The sequence below is a fragment of the Bombus vosnesenskii genome, unplaced genomic scaffold (assembly GCF_011952255.1).
Source record: "Bombus vosnesenskii isolate JDL3184/JDL3185 unplaced genomic scaffold, Bvos_JDL3184-5_v1.1 scf7180000013285, whole genome shotgun sequence".
Classification (NCBI taxonomy): Eukaryota; Metazoa; Arthropoda; class Insecta; order Hymenoptera; family Apidae; genus Bombus; species Bombus vosnesenskii.
Window position 1 is genome coordinate 4,270,175 of NW_022882938.1, and position 21,833 is coordinate 4,292,007.

The 21,833-nt window shown below is 39.5% G+C and overlaps 1 protein-coding gene across 2 annotated transcripts in view; it reads right to left on the reverse strand.

Annotated features, from left to right (window-relative positions):
• LOC117232311 (bifunctional heparan sulfate N-deacetylase/N-sulfotransferase) overlaps positions 1 to 21,833 on the reverse strand; it is a 368,371-nt gene that overhangs the window by 245,219 nt on the left and 101,319 nt on the right. For both annotated transcript variants that reach the window (XM_033491639.1, XM_033491638.1), the window contains exon 3: positions 10,308 to 10,459. The gene's annotated coding sequence lies outside the window, so the exon portion shown is untranslated. The remainder of the gene's footprint in view (positions 1 to 10,307; positions 10,460 to 21,833) is intronic.

The following is a 21,833-nucleotide window of genomic DNA, read 5'->3' on the forward strand; positions in this document are numbered from 1 at the left end:
GAACTATAGTAGATAACTATAATATGTAGGTTCTTTAACAGGTGTCAGGAGGATTCCAGTTACTTGCCGCTTACGGCTCGTAAAAGTTTCACGATCGCCATTCGGAAGTCGATCGAGAACTCGATCTTGTTCGTCGCTTCGACCAATTACTCCTCGCGCTTCTCGATAGCCATGCATTTAATTATTTCTTTCTGCGGAAACAATTTTGGTGTCGTGAAACTTTCATCGACCTTTCTTTCTAGCAAATACTAGAAATGGCGACGGGGAGCTACAGGTGCGATCGCTTGAATGGAAACATTGAATGGAAAACACGAACGTCTGCGTCTTTTTGTGTTTCTTTAATGAGCTGCGATCTCAGACTGATTTGAATCCTGTCGATGGCGGATCGGCCACTTTACGACGACGATCAAACGTATCTTATTGATTGGTGGATGCTGTGCGGAGAAAATTGCTTTTAAAGACGATTTTATATGAATATGATTGTGATATGAATCGTAATCTTTTTTTTTTGTAAGAACGTAAGGGAAATTTAGATTATATAAGAATAAGAAGAAGAAAAGAACAGAGTATATAGGAACAAAAATTTTGGTTTAATTTCATTTTAGTTTTTCTTTTAGTAATTATCGTCGTTATAAGCGATATGATTTTATTTCCCTGCAGATGAATAGAGGAAATTTCTATACAAAGTCATAAATACCGAAAATAACTTGTATATATTATATTTCAAACCTGCATCTTTCCATCTTCATAGCTGAAAATAAAAAACTAATTACCAATCTTCTATATGACTGTGGTCCAGGGTAATGGAAACATTTAAAAACAGCGGTTGTGCATGTCAGAAAAGGTAAACAATGTTTCAACGTTTGATAAAAAGTTTTAAAGCAGCGTCGGGTGTCAGGCTATTTGTAACATTACAATGAGAATGGTGTTTCTGGTAACGAGGAGGACACGCAAAAAAGACACTCCAGATGTCTCACGATTAAACCTAAAGGTCTGCGCAAAAAAGAACAAGATAAAGCTCGTTTTCCTTGCTTTTTTTACTTTTCTTTCCTTTTTCCTTGCTCTTAATTTCTTGTTTAATGCAAGGGGCAGAACATGTGACGTGAATGTAAGATTAGAGAATCCTCAAAGGCGAGATCGTTTTAAAGATAAAGATTAGTAGCTGAAGAGAATCTCTTCAAAAATTGTGCTAGTAGCATTTAAAGTAGATTGACCTAACATGCTAAGATTTAACATTAAAAAGGGAACGAAGAAATTAAGATTTAAATTTCTTAAGCGTCAAGTAGATCTTCAACATTCTCTAATTTTTTAATATCGATCCTAAAATCTTCCTAAACTCCAAACGCACCGTACATTCCACCAATTTAACGATCAAACATTTATTCCTATCAGAAAGCTATTAGAATCGCATTCACAGAGAAAGACAACGTCAATTTGCAAGCATGGCCGAATAAGAGGAAAAGAATCGGGTGATTTAGCCAATGAAAAACGAGAACCAACGATCGCGACAGCTGACAAGCAATTTTCAGAGTCCAAGCTGCTGGTAGCGGAAGGAAAATTCTATTCCGATATCTATTCCACTGTTCGTGCACGAGTTCGCGCGACAGCAGGCAATGAGACAGCCTGAGAGTTCATTAGATTCCTGTACAAGCGTAAGAAATCCTCTTCGTAGACGTGGCTTCTACCAGAAGCCTACTTTTCATTCTATTTCATTTTAAGTTGTTTCGTAGTTTTATCAAATCTTCCGCTTCTTAATGGACACTAATTGAATGTCTCGTTCGATACATGAATTTTGATGAAATACCGTTTTATGTTCTTCCCTTCGTCGATTATTATTAGTTGGACTCTCATTGTCCATCACTGGTTTGCGACTATCGATGTAGAAGTTCTTTAAAAGTTATTCAGAGATGTACGAAGACCTGTCTGTTTCCATGGCAATTTTGGAGGATTTTTTGATGAAATTACATACGAAGATATAAATCCGAGAAAGTAATTTCAAATCTCGATAACATTTCGAGCAAAACTTTGTACAGAAACGTCACACTTAAAGTTCATCTACCCTTTTACTATAAAATAAAAGTAAAACATGAATCATCCATTTTCCTCTATAAACAAAACATTAGCAACAAACTTCCCTCTTTTGCTTTCGATAGTTAAGAATATTTCCTTCAAAATATAAATAAGCAATATAAAAAAGCATTGAAGAAATTAAATCATCAAAAAATGAAATGAAAACCACACTCAGAGGTTCATTATCCTAGAACTGGGCTAAAAGCCAGATTCGTTCAATTTTCTTTCTCGTATCTTGAAAGATCCTACATTGAAAAAATTCTATCTGGAAAAAATTCGTAACAGAAGATCGTGAGGCGTTCTTTTGGCGAATATAACTGCGAACAGGTGTCCGGATTCGAAAGTAAAGGGCACGATCAAGGGAGATCAGACGGGATGTCGCGAGGTCGGAGAAGAAAATCGCGGTAAATGCTGGCAAAGATCCTCGACGGATCGTCTTGGTTCTCGTCCGCCTCTAGGAAACGCTGAAACGCTCGAGCCACGGAGATTAAACGTCCTTCCGGCGGCGTAATGGCGTGCTTAGATCGCACGAGAGATCTTGTGGCTACACGACGGAGAAAATCGTTCGATTCGCGTTTCCTTGCGATCTCGAAAGAATACCAACGATAGTGCGATAAGAATAGCGGAATCTATTTCAATCGTCACGCAAAACTGCAAATTGGAACGTTCCAGGTATGCGAATATAATAAAGATTTTATTCGAGATTTTTCCGCTCATTTTGTAATTGCTGCAAGTAAAGATATAGACAATCTTATCTTGGGTATTCTGATTTACTACAAATTTGTCAGAACAGAGAATTCTCAGATGAATTACAAATATCCGAATTGTCTCTTTTTCCCGATATTTTTCTGCTTATCTCGTAATTATTGGAAATGAAGGTAGAATAGCCCGGTTTAATAAACTTTCTGGGAAATGGAAAATTCTCAATTGGATCTAGAAACCTATTGATTCTTAGTTGATTCTAGAGTAATTCAAAAGTTTATACTTTTTAGGAATCGACGGAATACGATCTGTAAGGATTGGATAACGATCCACGGATCGTAATTACGAAGAAGTTTATATGAATTCGAAGAATACCTTCTAGGCAAAGTTAACAGAAGAGTAGACACTTGAAGTAGGAGAATGGTTGGGCGTCGCGAAGAGCGCAAGAAGAGAAACAAGGAAGTATATTTCCAGATTCATTTCATGACGGGGCGGAATTTAACGAACGAAACTTCGACCCGGGTCGCAATTCACCGGAACGCGTCGTTGAACATCGTTTAACTTAAAATTCGCGATTTGGTCGGAAAGTTAAGAGAGAATCGTCGGTGATATTTGGCACGAAAATCGACAGCTGTACAAATTGCGAGCAATGAAAGGAATATTCGCGTTTGATCTCGGTCCACTCATCGTTCGTTGGTAAATCTGGATTCGAAATCGGCCGGAATAAATTTCCCACCGAACCAAACACATAAATTATACATAAAACCAACGATAAACACTGTCGAAGGGAACTTTGAATTTTCAAGTATTGTCGTCCTACTTTCGCGGAGGGAATCGAACGGATAAAAATCGTGCAAATAGAACGCCTTGACTAAACCAGAAAGATTGCCAACGATTTATCTAACGTAGAAAAAAGGAAGGAAAGCATAAAAACTTGGAAATACAAAGAGATAAGTGCTCCGCTATAGAGAGTCTCAAGGGGAGCGTCCATTTTTTATCAGGATTAAATTTTCAACGAACCCATAGTAATGGCCTCTAAAAGTCTTCGTCTCTTTCACATGCAACATATAACGCAACATACAATCCATAAAGCGCGACGATTTAAATTTCAATGCTTGCATGTTTTATGAGTTTCGTAGACATCCTCTTCCTCTTCCACGAAGATTTCCATGAAAGACCCACTTTTATGTTTCATCCTCTTATTAGTAATTCAGCTTTCGATCCTTGTAATTGAATCTCTTTTGACTTGATGGTTCTTTTACCTTAAAAGGCTTAAAAGGCATCTATTCCAGCAAATAATATTCTATCAAATAATCTATAAGAAATATTACATTTTTATAAAAAATAGGATATGCTCTAAGGCTTTAGAGCGTAAGAGTATATCCTTCATGAAACAGAACCTGCAGGTTAGAATCTATAGACAAAAGTCTTAGAACAATCGTTATATTTTATCAACACGATGATACGTCGAATATCGTACATAGCGATCTACACAAACTGAAACCTTAAACTTTCGTTAAAAATAGTTTTCAAGACATTTGAGGGTGCACGTGTAGCTGGAAGCCACGAACAGAGCAAAATGTAAAGAGACAATGTACAAACACGAAACTCGCTTGAAAATTTCGAGCTCCGCCCTATGAAGCTTCGTCGAGACGCGGGTTACGCCGGCATACGCTTCAATCAGCCCGAATTTTCGGCTAATACATCCTCGGAGACTCACCTTTGACCCGCTTCCATCCACTAGACCAAGCTAATTTCGTGCAAGTTCGCACGCCGTGGCAACAACTTTGCATTTCCGGCCGGATCCTGGCAGCACGCGTCTTTCTAGAGTTTCACCGCTCGATCCTTAACGAGACAGACGAGCGCGAGATGCTTAACGGATACGAGAATGTGTTTTGATGTTTCGTGCAAGTTCTCCGGATGGTAATTGGATGGATAGAACTGATACGGGTACGAGGAATTCTACCGAGGATCTACGTTTTGTTATTTAGTTTCTCAAATTATTATCCTCGCAACTGCTACTGCCGTACTTCTTCGATTAGTTCTTCCGATCTAATTTGTACTTCTTGTTAAATTATGTTGCCCTGTTGAACTAATCTTTCACCTTGCCGGAGATCGGAATTTGGATTTAGAGGGTTGACGAGAAATTTAGGGATACTCGTTATTTAATTAACTTTGAGCATTCAGACGAGTTTAATTGAAAGTTGTCTGCAGTTCTCTTTAATAATTCATTCTTTGCTATTCCATTGATATTTCAATCGCATCGCGTTTTAATCTTTACAAAGAATAAAATTAATTAAATTAAGTTATAGGAATTAAAAATATCAACTCTGTAAAGATGTCTGTATTCTATTGTCACGCTTTTCAAGATATCATTTTTCCATTATTTGGAGGACACTTACGATAGTAGCTGTATCGTATAATGGCCTTAAAAATGAAAAAAAGTTAACTGATATTTATAACTCTTTTCACTTTATTCTACGTGACATTTACGTTCCTCCCCATTGAAATGAATCCTTTTCCATTTTTTCACATTTGCATCGTTTACCATTTCATCCATAACCTCAACAATCCTGTGACGAATATTCACAGAGAGAGAGAGAGAGAGACAGGGAGAGAGAGAGAGAGAGAGAGGAAAAAAAGATAAACTGCAGACACCTCGTGCACCGAAATATCACGAAATTCGGAAGCAAATTCCGGTTCACGATACGCTTCCTTTTAACGGTCACGAAATCGAGCAATCTCGAGGCAACGGCCGAGAGTTTTGCGCCGCCCTTTTACCCGTAGAATATTTGCAGAACTTCATACGCTGGCGATCTCGTTGGCGATTTTTTTTCTGCTGCCAGTCGATCAGTTCGTTTGTCCACCATCGTAAATATTGAATATCCATTACGAAATATTGCGGGGTATCGAATATTCGAGACGCGGGATCGATACGCCTCGATAGGCGCTGCCAGCCGAGCCGTTTCAGGGGAAAATTGCTTCGCCAGGTCTGGTCGGCATCTTCGATAATTAATATGGCTGTGAAGGCTCGTACCTGACGCGGAAATAATGGAGAGACTCGCAAGCCGTATCGTTGACCGGATATTTTCGGTATTCGGCTGTAATATTCGTCGATGTTCAGTTGGTGACTTTCTATCCTTTTTCTATGGCGTTTCACTCGAAACGATTAGGTTCCTAGGAATAGGAAAATATTTATGAGATACGGCTATCTCACGAAGATATTTGACTCTGGAAAATTTGTACACGGATCGTAGAAAAATTAAACTTACCATGGAATATTTTTATAAATATATCACGCGTATCATGCAAAAACTTTCTGAGATTTCTTTAGTATTGTAAGGAGACACGACTGATTATATTGATAAAATTGGAAAGCAATCGGAAAATCAATACGAAAGTTACTACAATAGATATTCACTGAAGACATACCAGAATTTAGATATTGTTATATAAGTATGTGCAAGTATCTAGTAAAGGTATAGTATAAAACGAGTAGCCGTTTTAACACATAAACGTTAAAGATGGTTCCACTGAATATTAAGATTTATTAATGTGATGAATGATTGACAGCTTAAATACTTTTGCGATCTTTGCAAAATATATACGTTCCTCTACTGGTCGGTATAGAATAGCCTTCATAAAGAAATTATTGTTCATTAAGAAATTATTTTCTTGAGGTTCGTGTCATTGACGTTTTAGGAAAGACGTGATAAGAGGAGTTGAAATTTCCTACACGTTAATCCTTAAATCATCAAGGGACTATAAAAGTGCAATCTCAGAAGCTTTCAGCATTTCATTAAATTAGAGGCACACGATCTGATCCTGGAAACATTTTTTCTATCTCCTGTCCCTGGAATCTCATTTGCTTGATGGCACAGAAGGAAGTGACTACGTCTCATATAATTCACACCGAAATGCTTGCTGCTTGGAACGTCTCCAAACGCGTCGCTGGAAAAACATATCAAAAACGGTTTACTCTCTGCATTCTTTCAAACGAGGAAGAGCACGTAATACAATCATACAACTACGATTCACCAAACTCTCTACTGGCTTACGAAAGTACCATAGATAAATTTTATGTGCGTATTATGCGTGTTGATATAATTTATCGTTTCCTTTAGCTCAAATATTTCTCCTTATACGGCAAACTGAATATCATAGCGGTGTATGTATCGTATATATAAACTAAATATTTTAATCGAATGAAATGCTTGGAGCTTATAGCAGTGTACTTCTTCAGCCCCTTGATGGCTTTATATTTGTATATAAATCAAGGCTCAATTTTTAAAAGTGTCATCTCTTTAGTTTCACGATCGACTATGTTGTAACATTATTCTCTGTCGCAATTTCATGATTTGAAATAGAATACTAAATTTCTTTGCCCTTTGTACAATTATATTCCCATACGATCTCTAACAGTCTATCTTAACACCATCGCCCAAACTCTTAACATCCACACTACCATCTAGACAGTATACGATACGCATCATCCAGCAACACCAAAGTCATTTGCTGGAACTGTAGTCAGAAAACAGCACCAGAAGCGCTCTTTATCGAAGCGGGCTGTTTCAACGGACTAGTTAGCCGCAGCTTCGCCCGCTTAATTTGTCATCGCAGTCGAATTCGTCTGGTCCAACTTCTACAGCGTTGATCTCAGCAGCATTGGCCACACATGAGCACATGCATACATACGTACCAGTCTAATCAATATATATATATATATATTACTATACTATACTGTGTATACTATACCATGTATAATATATAGCGCACTATCGTTGCTAGAAGGCGGCCCGTAAAGGGTACAATGCGTTTGAAGCTTGGTACGAGGGCCGACCAGTCGAACAACCAGAGAAGCGAATGAAGCGAATGAATCGAGCCCCCAACGGTGGGGGATGATGGCCGATGGTGGTGGAACGTTCCGCTGCGCAACAATGCTTTGCGGCAACAATGCGCAAACAAATGATTCCGCTGTACCGACCGTAATTACTAGAGGCACACGGTCCTTTTTCCCTCCTCCCCCAATCTCCTGATGCTATCCTTCCGTGTGTACCCTTCGTTCCTCTCTTTCCTGTTGCTTGTTCATCTTTCCATCTGCGTTTACACTGGCCCACTGCCTCCCTACTATCCCCTCACTCCGCCGCACTACCCCTTTCTCATTGCTCTGATTGCTAAATCAACGCACTTCCGCAACGACGATTGATCCATCCTCTCCAACCCTCTCTGCGTCCATCCACCTCTACCGAATGGTACACCAGTGCACCGACCAACCTTCTCGTTCTCTCTCCAACATCGTCGTTCGATGGTGATCGCAATGAGGGCAGAAAAGAGCCGTGCACCAATCGAGCACGGTCTTTTTGCAGGATTTTCTTTGTGTCTCGTAATGGAGAGACCGTGCAAACGACGCTCGATGCTCCGAGACTTGGCCCGCGGGATTGTTGCCTGTTGGCTCTCGTTCGAACACCGCTAATTCATCAACGGCTACGGTCAATGGTTTTTCTGACGACGACCCAACGATGTGGATTTTAGGGGTTCCGGCGTTATTTTCGGAAAGGATTCAAAGATTCTTAGGGATTATGCAGATCGAAGGGATTGGGGGTGTATTACTGTAGCTCGCAAAAGAATTCGAACATTTATATAAACTTTTTCTGTATACTTGCATGTACATGTCACTTCTAGGAATATATATTATGCGTGTAATACGAAATATTAAAAAATTATATTATGGCTATAATGTGTCTTAACTATCGTGACTGTATTGATAAGGTAAATGAATCTGAAGATGCACGTAGACGTTCGATTTTCAATCATTGAACAACCAATCTCTTTTGTCCTCCTTTTCTGATTAGAAACAAATTAGGAAGAATAATCAAAGCTTTAAAGAACTACCGAGACTAAATTATAAAATGTGTGTCAAAAAAGTCAAGATAAAAATGAAGAGTACAACGAAAGAATGAGGACAAGCCTTTATCTGAATATCTTATGGAAAGTTATTCAAATCTTCAAAAGAGTAAAACACAGACGCATTGTAAATCTATAAAATTCCTATGAAAAATACAAATACACCATTCCAGCAATTCTGGTGTTAAATTCTTAATCGTGTCAATTTCTCATCGCAGTTTTCCACCCCATAAAATTGAAATTCCTGTAAACCGAATGTCCCAATCGCAAAACGCAACGGGCGACCACAGTCGTATCACAGCAATAGCAAGGATTCCCCAAGACGATTCACTTTGCTGGAACGTTTATTCGGAAACGAAAATTCCCAGCACCGCAATACCGATTAAACAGTGCAAACAGCACTTGCATTTACTGTTCCAGGGGTTAGGAAAAAGCACAGAGTGCGGAAGGTCAACAAAGAGCTTTGCCGGACAAATTGAAGCATGAACGTCAATCTCCCAAGTGCCGATAATCGTTCAGGTCGAACATAACTTCTGCAATCCGGTTTGTAGATAAAATATACGCGGTCTGGACGCGAGGTCGCTTGAATTCTGCTTCTTGATTCGAACCAAACGGTAGAAACTCAAAGAGGCGAGGGTAAGAGCTCGCCAGAGACGATATAACTGGTAAGAGATGACTTAATAACGGCGCGACCATCGTACACACACGTGCCCACTTGAATTCAAGCTGCAAGATGCTAGCGATGGATTCGACACGAGTTCGAACAGATTTGGACTTCGAGTTGAAAGCTTTTTGGTAAACTTGATAATCGGGTCATTCTTTGATCAGAAGCTTCTATAGTCGCGTTCAATTAACGGCTAATGGAAGCAAATCAATGTGGGAAACTTTTCTGTAATTTTCTAGTAATACGTAAATTAAAATGTAATCTCTTAAAAGGAAAGTGTGCTTATTGGAATCTGTGTGGTAATTTTCGCTCTAATTCTTAGATGCTGCTGCAAACTATCTTCTTATTTAATGGTAGAACGATCGAGGAACTTTTTACAACATCGTGGTAATATGTAAATTAAAATGTTGTATATGTAAATGTAGGAAGAGGAAGTGTGCTCATTGAGAATCTTCATTTAATTAACGTAATTAATCTTTTTTAATGGCAAAACTATCTCAAGCGTCTGTCGACTATTTTACATAACCCTGGTAAAAAGTCTAAGAAACGTGAAATGTTCGCTTTACCAAAGAAACTTCCTAAAAAAGATCTGCAAACATCCAACAGAAACGAACGCTAAAATAAAAACCCAACGTCCCGAAATCCTCCCGTAAAGTGCACAAACGAAAGTCGACCATTTCGAAAAGGAATAACAAACTGACCCTCTAACTCTGAATAAACGCAGCTCGTTGAAACCTTCGAGCACTTAAACTACCCTGAAGCTGGTGGACCGCCATCCCATCGGAACTCGGGTTCACGCTGGTGCGAGAAGAGTGGTCACAGACTCGAGAAGCTAAAGGCGTCGAGAAACGGAAGGCTACGCAGACGCCTGACACTGGGGCAATATTGAAGCAATAATCTTGGCTTCCTTCCTCTTTCTCCCCGCGTTACAATGTATACCTTTGCTACATGGAGATATTAAACTTACCTGCTGCCTGTGTGACCGCCTCTTTCTGTGTTTGTGTTCGTGTGCGTGATACCGGTGCAGCTATCGTCGATCTTTATCCCCTGTTCCTCGGCCGCGCTGTTAAATAGCCCCCGGGGGAGTATATCGGCCGCGTCTGACGTCGGCTCCCGCACCTGCAATCGATGAATAATAAAATCATACTTTGCAACTGTACTGCAAACTCAGTCCTTCTGTTCTCTTTATTTACTTTTATTCCGCTTAATAGATAGATACAAGATGATTATTTCTACTAATACTTGGATCTGTTTCTACGCGACGATCGATTGTGTTACAGAGAATGCAGACGATGAGCGATCGACGTTGTCTCAGCTAACAATGAATCGTTAAAATAAGAAGAATGAAATTTTTACAATTATTTTATTAATTTAATGAAATTTTCATTATCCACGCGTATTCAACCTCTTACCCCTAACCCATGGTTTCGTGATTTCCAATCTCTGAAAAATATAGTTTAACAATTTTTCCAATCAGAAACAATCGCCAAAGTTTGCTTTTTCTGGAGGTTTGCGAAAAGGGGATTGGATCGTGGCACAAATTGAAAGCCGCAAGGTTTCGCAGGCAGGATTTAAGGGTAGTCGTTTGTTTTGTAATTTTAAATTAGCAATTGAATTTTTAGGAGTGGGGTGAGACATACAGTGATGGGGAAAGTAGGATAGAAGCGCGACGAGAAATATTTTTGGAGCTGGCGTTTTGGCTCGAGGTACTTGACAGCTGATAGAGCAAGGGTGTTGGGACTTTGGTGTTCGAGATGCTTCTGAAGAATGCTTGGGAATGATGGTAATGAAAGCTGTAATTAACTATGCGCGATGAAACTACGTTTCGAGTATTCAGCGTGTGAGAACAGTTTTAACGTTTAATTGATTCGCTGCTATGAAAATATGGTTCTCCGTGGAATTGCACATCTCTTCAACTGGAAATGTTTGTAGTTTAGTAATGACGATTTTAACATACCGTTTACTGTTTTCTACCATCATCATCATGATATTATAATATTTATTTATATTTAAAAAACCGAAATATGCTTTTTGTGGAAACTTTTTACGAATCCTTGAGTACACATCAAATATTTACAATAATATCACGGCTCATTTTATGTCGTCTTTTTAAAAGACAGAGTTTACTTATGGTAAATGCCATGTACTATGGACATCAAGGCACTAGACAGGGGAGAAATTCCAAGAAGGGACTCGAAATCGTAGAAAACAGGACGTGGAAAACAGAATATCATGCGAACAACGCGGAGAAAGGATACGGACACTTAAAAGGAGCACTTTGCACCTAAGTGTACTATATCAAAGCAGAAGGTGCAATAGAATATGAACAAGGGAAGAGGTTGCAAAGCAGAATTGATAAAGAATCACAGAGAAAGTTCAAGTCTTCTTTAGAATGCTAGAATGCGAGGAATGAGAAACATTTATAGTATATGATACAAATATAGCGAAATTTCCACATAGATGAACATCGGTAGATAAAATACAATGCGTTGGCTTCAAAACTCTATTCGTCTTGATACTTTGCAATTAAATTAAAAACCTCGTTTTATCCAAATCTCTAAACCTAATTTAAATCTCATCTATTACTCGCGATAATTTCATATGTTGCGATAAATATAAAAAATATATAACGTGAAGAGAACAAGTAAATCTATAATTTAAATCCGCATAGTACATAGCTGGCCATAAGTAAAACACTTGTGTTGGATGAATATGTGAAATTAGCTATAAATTCATTGGTTTGACTGTTCCGTTATATTTTCATAAATCTATCGCTTCGTCCGTATCATACGTATCTTATGATGTAAAATATAATTTCTCAGACTATTTCTCAAATTAGAGACTCTCTTACCAATGACACCAAAACAGGGCAAATAATTTAACAAATTCTACGCTGACTGGAAAGGAACCTTCCAGTCCCTAACATCCACGTGGAAGCGTCCTTCGCTTTCAAGATGGAGGTGACAAAAGGATGAAAATTGTCGCCAGAGTAAATCGTGCACATAATAAAGGGGGCGGCTGGCGAGACAGCGAAATGCCATTTCGTCTACGTCGTAGTGGCGGATTTCTCTCATTCAAAATTTACTCGACGGAATAAATGATTTTCATAGAGGATAGCCGGTGGTAAAATTCCTACGAGGGTAAGATAGCTCATTTTCTGGATCATTCATTCTAGATCGTTTTCTCGTCGGACCAGAAAAGTAGTTTCGTTCTTGTATGAAACATTAATGGTGTCTCACAATATATAAATTGTATTATTCTGTGCAAAGTTCATGATTGAATTTTAAGATGTTAAAACATAGATGACTCGAACGTTCCTCGCTACATCGATGTTTCAAAATCTACATGCAAAACCAGTCGCATTTGGCCATAATACCAAAGGCAAGGCCTCTTGCTTTGCAAAAAAAGCTGAACAACCTCTCTATGAGTTACGCAAGTTGTAATATACAAGAAAATAGAATAGAAGAGGAGGAGAAGAGGGTAAAGGAACGTTGCAACGATTTTCGACAAGTTATTCGCGAGGAGAACGACCAGCAGCAATGACCTAAAATTGCGTGCCATTGGTACGAGAGTTTTTCATACGAAAATAAATTCTCTTCTGTTATTCGTATGCATGAATGTGCACGCGGTTTCGAGCCAGGACTATCAACTTAATTCGGCCTTAAATTCTCGGCCCACTTGGCTTTAGCTTGTATATAAGAGAGCCGCGTGCCAACTGCGGGGAAACTCTATCGTCTACTCGGTCGTGACAATGTGCATGGAAATGTGGACAAGCTCGATGCTGCCTAATCGCCGACTAGCTTCAGCCGCCTCGGGATTTCCTTTATATTTCGAGTCCTCGCGACGATCTGCCTGGATTGTTCTAACTGGTACACGAAACTACGACACCGAAATAGCTGCAGCGTGCCTCCTTCCCCTAATTTTCGCGTTTAAATGCGGTTTGAGTGGATTTTGAATGACGAAGTTTCAGGAATATATTAATTTAATCAGTTTAGAATTATGTTAATTTATGATGTTCACTATTTCATTATTTCCGTTGTTCTTTTACATAGAATCAGTATAATGGTTTTAAATGTGAGACAGTTTAAGTTGAGATAAACACCAATTGGAAATATTATACTTAATCAAATATTTTTTAATTGTCCGTCCAACTTGCCTGATAAATGATGTATTCCAATTAATGCTGTGTTCATTATTTGGTCAATTAAAGAAGTTTAACGTTAAGCGAATAATTGTGAGAATAATAGATTGAGAAGCAGGTTGTTTGTGCAAATAATCAGTTTACCTGTTAATTGAAAATTTGTTCGTGAAATAACATGTAATAAAACTAGCGAACGTTAATCGAAACGAGCGTAGATAGTAACAGGTGTAGCGAGCGTATAACAGTATTAGTAAGAAACAAACACACTGCATATTCGTAAATTCTATCAAAAGCAAATAAACATACTAGCATATGACGAATCATTCGTTTCGTTGAATAAAAGATAAATCATTTAATTTGAAATAAAGCGACTTAGTTTTTATGTAAAATCCAGTATGAAACATTTATACTATTTCAAGAATTGATTATTTCTCAAATAAGATTAAAAAGTAATTTTACAACAACATTATTCGAAAATTTCTTAAAAAGCAATTCTGTTCTAAATTACCATCTAGTAAACGTTCCAATCTTCCTCCCATTTCTTCTATTCCTCAGAACACAATTCTGTTCCAAATTACAATGTCTTAAACGTTTCAATCTGAGACCAGGTCGATTATACCCCAACATCCTCTCGTACATCTGCAAGCTTCTCCCAGACACCATCATCGTGGACATCCGACGACGTCGTTGCGGTAATCGATGTACTCTTGACGTTTCCGAGCGTCTTCGACGCTCCATTATCGTGTCACGTTCGTCGTCTATTCGATTGCTTGTAGGAAATTCCAACGACCCAGAATCCGGCACAGGTCGCGTGACCTACATGCTCGCAGAAAGGATTCCTAGGAATGTGTGAGTGATCACCAAACCTCCTTCGATCTCTCTCTCTCTCTCTCTTTCTCTCTCCGTATCTGCCTGTGTCTCTGTGTCTCTCCTTCGTTTCCTGCGTCGCCAGGGTGGGTGCGAATATATATTGGAGACGACTACCCTGATTTCCACTGTGTTGGAAATCTCCTCTTAGTCCACTATGTCATCGAGATTACCCTATCCACTTTCACGCCGCCACCCCGACGGAATGTCGATTTTCATTTAGACATTCCTTATTTTCAACGGCGGGAAATTTAATTCCGTTTACGTGTCGCGAATATCGATATACCGCGGGGAACGAGCGCGTGGACGCGTTTTCGCCCACGGGAACGCGCCTGTCCCCGTTTCTCCTCCATCCTCTCTTTATTCTGCCGCATGAAACGTCTCGTAAAAAAAAGTGGACGACCTTCTTTCTTCGTTTTTCTTTTTCTTTCTTTTTCTTTTTTTCGTGGCAGCCGGTGGATAATCTGAGCGTAGCGTGAACGAGATTTGTATGGTATTCTATAGAAGCTTGGGGAGTTTTGGATTACTTGGCAATTCGTGGTTTTGGTAGCAGAAACAATGAGTTTGTGGCTTTTTAAGAAATTGAAAAGAATTTTTTTCGTTTCTTTGGTTCTATTTATTATAACGTAAGAAGGGGAAGGATGCTTTGAACGAAGAAGAATAATGTTTATGTCTGAAGATCGCAGGAGAAAATTATGATAGGTATATTTATGTTGGTTCTCTGATTTTACTGCGAAATTATGATTGAAAGGACGAATTTTAATATAATTGAAAATGAAAACAACCTGTCGGATCCAAAGATGTAGGTCTTTTAAAAAGAGCTTCATTGCTTGAATTTAACAATTATTATATGCTTCGAATACTATTTACACCATATGTTAATTTCTCACCAAATATATGTTTCCCATAAATATCTCAGAATTTCTATATAAAATCTAGATTTGTTTCAAATTCGACCAATGTAGTCATAATAGTCGTGTCTCATTACAGTGCCAATGAAACTTTAAAATGCTTTATATACCCAACACATTATGGTTATAAAACTTTTGAAATACTTTCGCGAGCCAGTGTATATTTCATTCTGTCAATCCTTCAAATCTTTTGAATGCAATCACGCGCCAACCATTTCCGTATATAAATCATAAAACATAAAAATCTCTAAAAATATAGGAGAACTCGAACGCGGATGAAAACCCGAGAGACGTGACAGGGTTAAACCCAGCATTGGTACATTACTAACATACCACGTCCCTCCGACACTGCTGGTAAATGTAATTTTTAATAAACTTCTCGACACCTCGTCGTCTGAGAAATATCACGATGGCACATAACACCTCGGCAGGTCTGCGAGCTATCGGTAGCCATTATCGTTAACACGGCCGCGTGTTCCGTCGACAGCGATTCGATTACTCGTGGGAAATTCCGTCGACCCAGAAATCGTATCGACAAGCTTCGTGTGACCTCGATGCAGACTCGCGAACGTGGATGAACACGAAGGGCGATGAAGACGAAGAAGGTGGGAGGCAACGAGGCACCAGAAATTCGCGAACCGATCGAAACGAAAGAAATACATGGAACTGGTTACTGTGATTTCCCACGTGTCACCCAGGCCTCGGCTGTTTCCTCTCGCCACGTCAGCCGGAATTACGAATTCGATTTCAGCCCATCTTCCCTTCGTCGTGTATCGGCGACAGGTGCATCGCCACGGAACTAGAAGCGACGACGAATCGAAGAGGCGTCCAGAGAGGTCCTTGGAATTCCTCTTGGAATTTTCTTTTACAACCATTGACGTGGGCTTGAGGTCGATGTTGTGTACCTTCTAACTATTTCGCAGACTATATCAGCTTTCGAAGGTTGGTAGTTGGATCTCGTTATTTGGATTTCGCTTAGCAATTCGGATATGTTTGACGAGGTAAAGGAAACGTGGGTTTTATTATTCGGAGGCTCTAGGATTTCGGTGCATTCGTTAGTTTTTAGAATAGAAGACTTTTTTGCGGTGAAAATTCACTTCTTTAGGACAATTATCAAATTTAAATATCCTGTAGTATATTTAAATAAATAGTTACATATTAAATACTTAACTGTAAATATTTTATTTAAAAAATGGAGCATCCACCTACCATTTTAAAGCAAAGCTCTAAGAGGACGTGATATTAGCGCTCTAACTTATAAATTTTACTCGTGAATCCTGTAAAATTACATCGCTGCACTAACAATAATTTTTACGAAGACCCAGAGAAGCAGCACGACCATGCTTCACAGTAATCTGGTCGCGTATAATCACGAGGAAGATGGGAAGGGGAGAGAGAAGCGCGAGAGGGTCGAGGTGATGAATCGAGAGAGACCGGGGTGGCAAGGAGCGTGGAGCAACTACAACATAATTCAAAATCTCATTAGACCGCCGCCATGAAGTACAATTTTTTGCCCATTACACTGGCTACGGAGCACGTAAGAAGGACGTCGCTCTCCGCTGAAAAAGGCTCGCTTCCGCCCTCTTCGCGATGCGTCCTTCCCGTACGAGGTAAATCAGTTTTGATGTATCGAGACACCTTCTTTCGGCTGTTCAATTCACGCATTCGACCTTCGTTTCGCAAAATTATCAGGTCATCTTCGTAATGAACGAGGAATAAAGCTTCGTGAAAGGACAAGAAACGAACTGCCGGCGTGAAAATGGTACTTTGTGGGTCAGCGGATATTTTTTGCGTTCTGACTTAGTTTAGGTTTTTACGAGAATGTAATGAAAGCAGGAAGCAGATGGACGTTTTCTCAGACCACTTTCATAATCGAAGAGATACGTTTTAACGTAGTTTAAAGGATATTATATATCGTGTTCTTGTTGTAATAAAGGGACAACATTTCTTGTTAAGTGCATCATTCAGGCTACGGTGAATTATGTATGTCCGAGCTTTTACAAAATAATTCACCCTCTACGTATTTGGAGTTTAAATTGAATACATTGCATCAAATTTTAGTATTATTATTAAACTGTATTACTTTAATTTCTCAAACAAGAATTAACGATACATATGAATAATATTGGCAAAAGTTGCACAATAGATACGAAAATCATTATACAATCAGCTTTTTGAAAGAATAACTTCCACATATATAGTAACAAGTAATTTACAGTAAATAGAATAGCATGATACAGCGATAATCGTACCACCCGTAGCACTCAATTTTCTCATTTTTCCCTTTTTTATATCCCTATTTATTTCCTTCAATGTACAGCCCCTAGCTCCAGTAATCCACAGTAAGTAGAATAGTGTGATACTAATCAGGCCACCGAAACTCAATTTTCTTTTTTTGTCCACTTATTTCGTTCAACAACGGCCCGTAGCTCGAGCGATCCACTGCAAGTAGAACGGCGCGATACTAGTCAGACCACCCGAAACACTCAATTTCTCCATTCTTTCCTAGCTACTTTCATCGACAACACTTAGTTCCATTCGTTATTACAAAAATTCCATGATCATTCCCGTTTATTAATTCGCCGTTGGTGTCGGCCAAGGAAATTAACTTCAGGAGCGAAGTGGTACGGGTGCATCGATCAAACAGGCGCACCGCTTCGAAAACATCGCGGAACCTTTTCCGAACGCGCCGCTCCGATAGAGATTCCGCTAATTAATTTAACTTTCACAGTTTTCCGGCCGCGAGGATGGCGAGGGGGCGGGGCGAGTCTACAAGCCAGCCAACGGAACTTCCAGCGTCGATTTACGACGCGGCGTGTTCACGCCGCCCGACACGGGGGTGGCTCGACCGCCGCCAACTTGCACCGTTTCTTCTTGCCCTCACTCACACCCTCACGACCTCGTTCGACCCTTTTGGCGGCGTAGAGGAGACGGTGCGAGAGTTTGGACAACTTTTGGCCGCATTGTTGTGGCGATCACGACGTACGACTTGGCAGAGCCATCCCCCTTTAAATGGGACGCGTTCGAGAACCGACGAAGAAAGCGATGAGCCGTGCGTAGGGGTGGCCGGCGCCAATACACAATATGCGTGCAAGCAACGCTGCATCCCTTCCTGTCGAGAAATTGCCCGGTAACTTTCCAACTACCCTCTCCGTGGGATGAAAACAATAGCCAGGAGAAGGCAAGGGAAGATAGTTGAAAGGCGATCTCGGTGGAAGGTTGTACGATACACTACAGGGTGATTTACAGTACTCGGTGTTTGTTCTGTGCGCGAGATGGTTGTAAAGGTGGTCCAACGGCTGGTGTATCGAGGATGCTCGAATTTGTAGAGATTATTAGAAAGTTTGTTATTTAGGAGCTGCTGCGCGGTTCTTTGTCGTCGAGTAATGGCCTGTTTCGATTCATCGATTTTTAACTCCTTGTCTTGTAGTATCGTGGGAAAGTTTTGCGAACTACGCGTGAAGAACATGAGTAGCATAGTAGAGGCTGAAATTAATGGAATTTAACTTGTATATTCAATATATCGTAGTTAAATAACTTTAGCTTAGCTTGCAAAAGATATTATACGCAACGTGCAATCGTAAATTAACTCCCGAACGTGTTACAATATTACATGCTAACGTGGTGCGAAATTATATAAACAATTTAATTCCTTAAGTATAAGAAATGTTTTCATTTGAGTCTTCGTTTCATCCTCATTCTCGTGACAAGAATGATCTACACATTTCACTGGACGAGGGTTAAATCGTGAGGAAAATTAAGCTATTAATTAAGGTACAGACTTTTCAAATTAATTATTCAGACGAAACTTCACCCTAGAATTTCAATATTCTTCTGCACGTTTCTAATACCTGAAGAACAGTAAAATCTTCTGGAATTTTCTGACTAAATATTTATCACCATTTTGCATTAAATAATTTTCCTAACCAAGCGATATCGAATGGAAGAAATCAGTGGCATTCGAACCCACGAAGATGAAACTCGAGGGCGATCGTGCAGTAAGAGGACCGATTAAATTAGACGAAATGGCCATTAAAAAGGTGGCCAGTAATCCAATAATAAATTTGACCGGTAACTAGCCTCGTTTAGTAAGAGAAAAGGGGGGGGGAGAGAAAAAGAGAAAAGAAAAATAAGAAGAAGGAAATTAACGCGAAACGTATGAGCGTTCTTCTCGCTGGAAACGTCTTTAACGCGCATTACTTCCCGTAAGTTACAGCGCGATAAATTTCGTCACGGGAAAGGAAAAAAAAATTTTCCGAGCATCTCGGAAGAATTACCAGCGTCCTAAATCATGACGCCGAAGCGAGCAGGAAGGAGCTTTACGAGCGGAACCAGGAATCGCGATCGTCATTCAACGCGATTGCCGAAGAGCAATACAGTTTCTTCGGGTCACAATTTTTTTATGGAACTCTGGATTTACTTCGCTGAAATTGTTCGTTGAAGTTAAAAAAAACTAAGATTTTATTGAATTTAAACTACATACGGTAGCTGCGACTGAATGTATACAGGCAGGTTCGTTATTCTGAACGTTTCGAATAAGATTTATAGTTTACGAAAATATGTAGAATTTTAAAATGAAAATAATTAGAAGAATTATTTTCTTTGTCACAATATTTACTTTTCCTGAAAAACTTATTGGACACTTGACATTTTCAATCCCATTATCATTGAATTCTTATATTTCAATCCTGCTTTCATTTTAGCAAACAAACTTCTTAATGTTTTAAGATATTTAATATGCCGCATTGAAATGCAAATCATGTATACTAATAAAAGAATCTTCTCATATTTTGTTCGAACTTCAAATACCTGTTAACATTATAAAAATAGAACTGAATCGAGAGTGATACGATATACATACGAAAATGAAAGGAAAATACATACAAAATGAAATGATACGATATATGAGTATTTACCCAATCAAAATCACCTAATTCATTGATTCTAAAAAAAAAATCAAGATACTTACAAATACTTTCTACCAGAAGTGTACTAGATCCCTCAGAGAAGCTCGTTACACGCGTGGATTGCGATCTTTGCGTAAAACGTAAGTCTCGTTGGGGATGTACAGCGATGCGTTAAGGGAGGCAACAAGGCGGGGTTGGTTGGTGAGAGAAAGTAGTCGAAGCGCGATGGAAGGGAGTAGGAGTTGAAGAAGAAGAAGAGCGGAAAGAAGGCTCGGGGTGTTTTGCCGTGACGCGTTCAAGAGGAGCAGTAGCAGAAGAAACTGGCTGTAAAGACGAATGAAAGAGGCACGCACGCAACGACCGTTGCGTCGTTCCGTTTTCCTGCCTTCGTTCGCGCTTCTTTTTCCTCTTCTTGTCTCCTTACGAGCGGAGATAAGCGTTTCGTTAATTGCTCCACTATTTACGCCGGCTCTCCTCCGGTCGAGTCTTCATTACGTCGCGCACGGGATCTCGTTAATTAATTCCCGGCTGAACGAAACCACCCTCCGGCGTCGTTAATGCTCCCTCCCTCAGGAGCTACTGGTTCTGCCTCGTATCGTCAGTGATGCCGTTTTGAGAATATTACTCTGGCCAACTGGCGGTCAACGATCGACTATCGTCAATGGTATCGAAAGAAATTGTATGAAAAATGGATAAGTACAAGTAATTTATTATGCGGAAATTAACACATGCGTGTGTTTTCTATGTAAAGTTAATTGAATATAAATATTCACAGTTAAAAGAAACAATTTTGAGTTTCGCCGTTGACGTTATATACTAATAATTGCTATTTCTATGCTAATTCTAATTTGTGTCGCATATCTGAATCGGTATCGCATATACATATGTGTGTGTATGGTAAAAATACGTACGGATTTGTACACAGTGAATATATTAATCAATCTTGCGCAAACGGAGGTTTTACATAAATTCCTTTTCCTAAATGCTTAGGTCGCTCTATCGAAAGAATTTCTGTAAACGTTTCAAACATGTGTCATGAATTACCTCGTCATGAATGGTGCATAAACCCTGTGAAAGAGCAGTTCGCTACTCGGAAAGGGTAGCAATAACGTTTCAGTAGGATGAAAATATTGGCACTTTGATTTGGAACTTTATTAAATAACAGGGGTATATAGGGGCGGATATTTAGGTTGGCCCGTCATGCGTTGCAAAGATATGAGCCCCAATTGCCAGTAATTTTTGCAGTGTACGGGTTGCTCGATTCTTGGCGAGTTTTATACCGTATGAAAAGATCCGGGCTGGCTGCTGGTGGAAGCACGCGATACCCGAAGGGCCGATAAACTGCCGTCGAATATTCCGGTGTGTCAATAAACGTGTAATCGAAACGCAAATGGGATACAAAGTCCTCTTTTACAAGTGTCCTTCTCTCTCTCTCTCTCTTTCTCTTTCCCTTTTTATCTATCTTTCGCGGGGGATGAAAGATACGCGGCAATAACTTTGTTTGACTGAAATATCTGCTGATATTAAAAAATGTGGTTCGTAAAAGTTGCATGGGTATCAGGGGGGCTACGATACCATGGCAATAACTTGTTTTAAAATGAAACGCTGCGCTGTTTTATGCTCACCGCGATAGCAAATACTTAGATACTTTATGACTTTATTGTGCA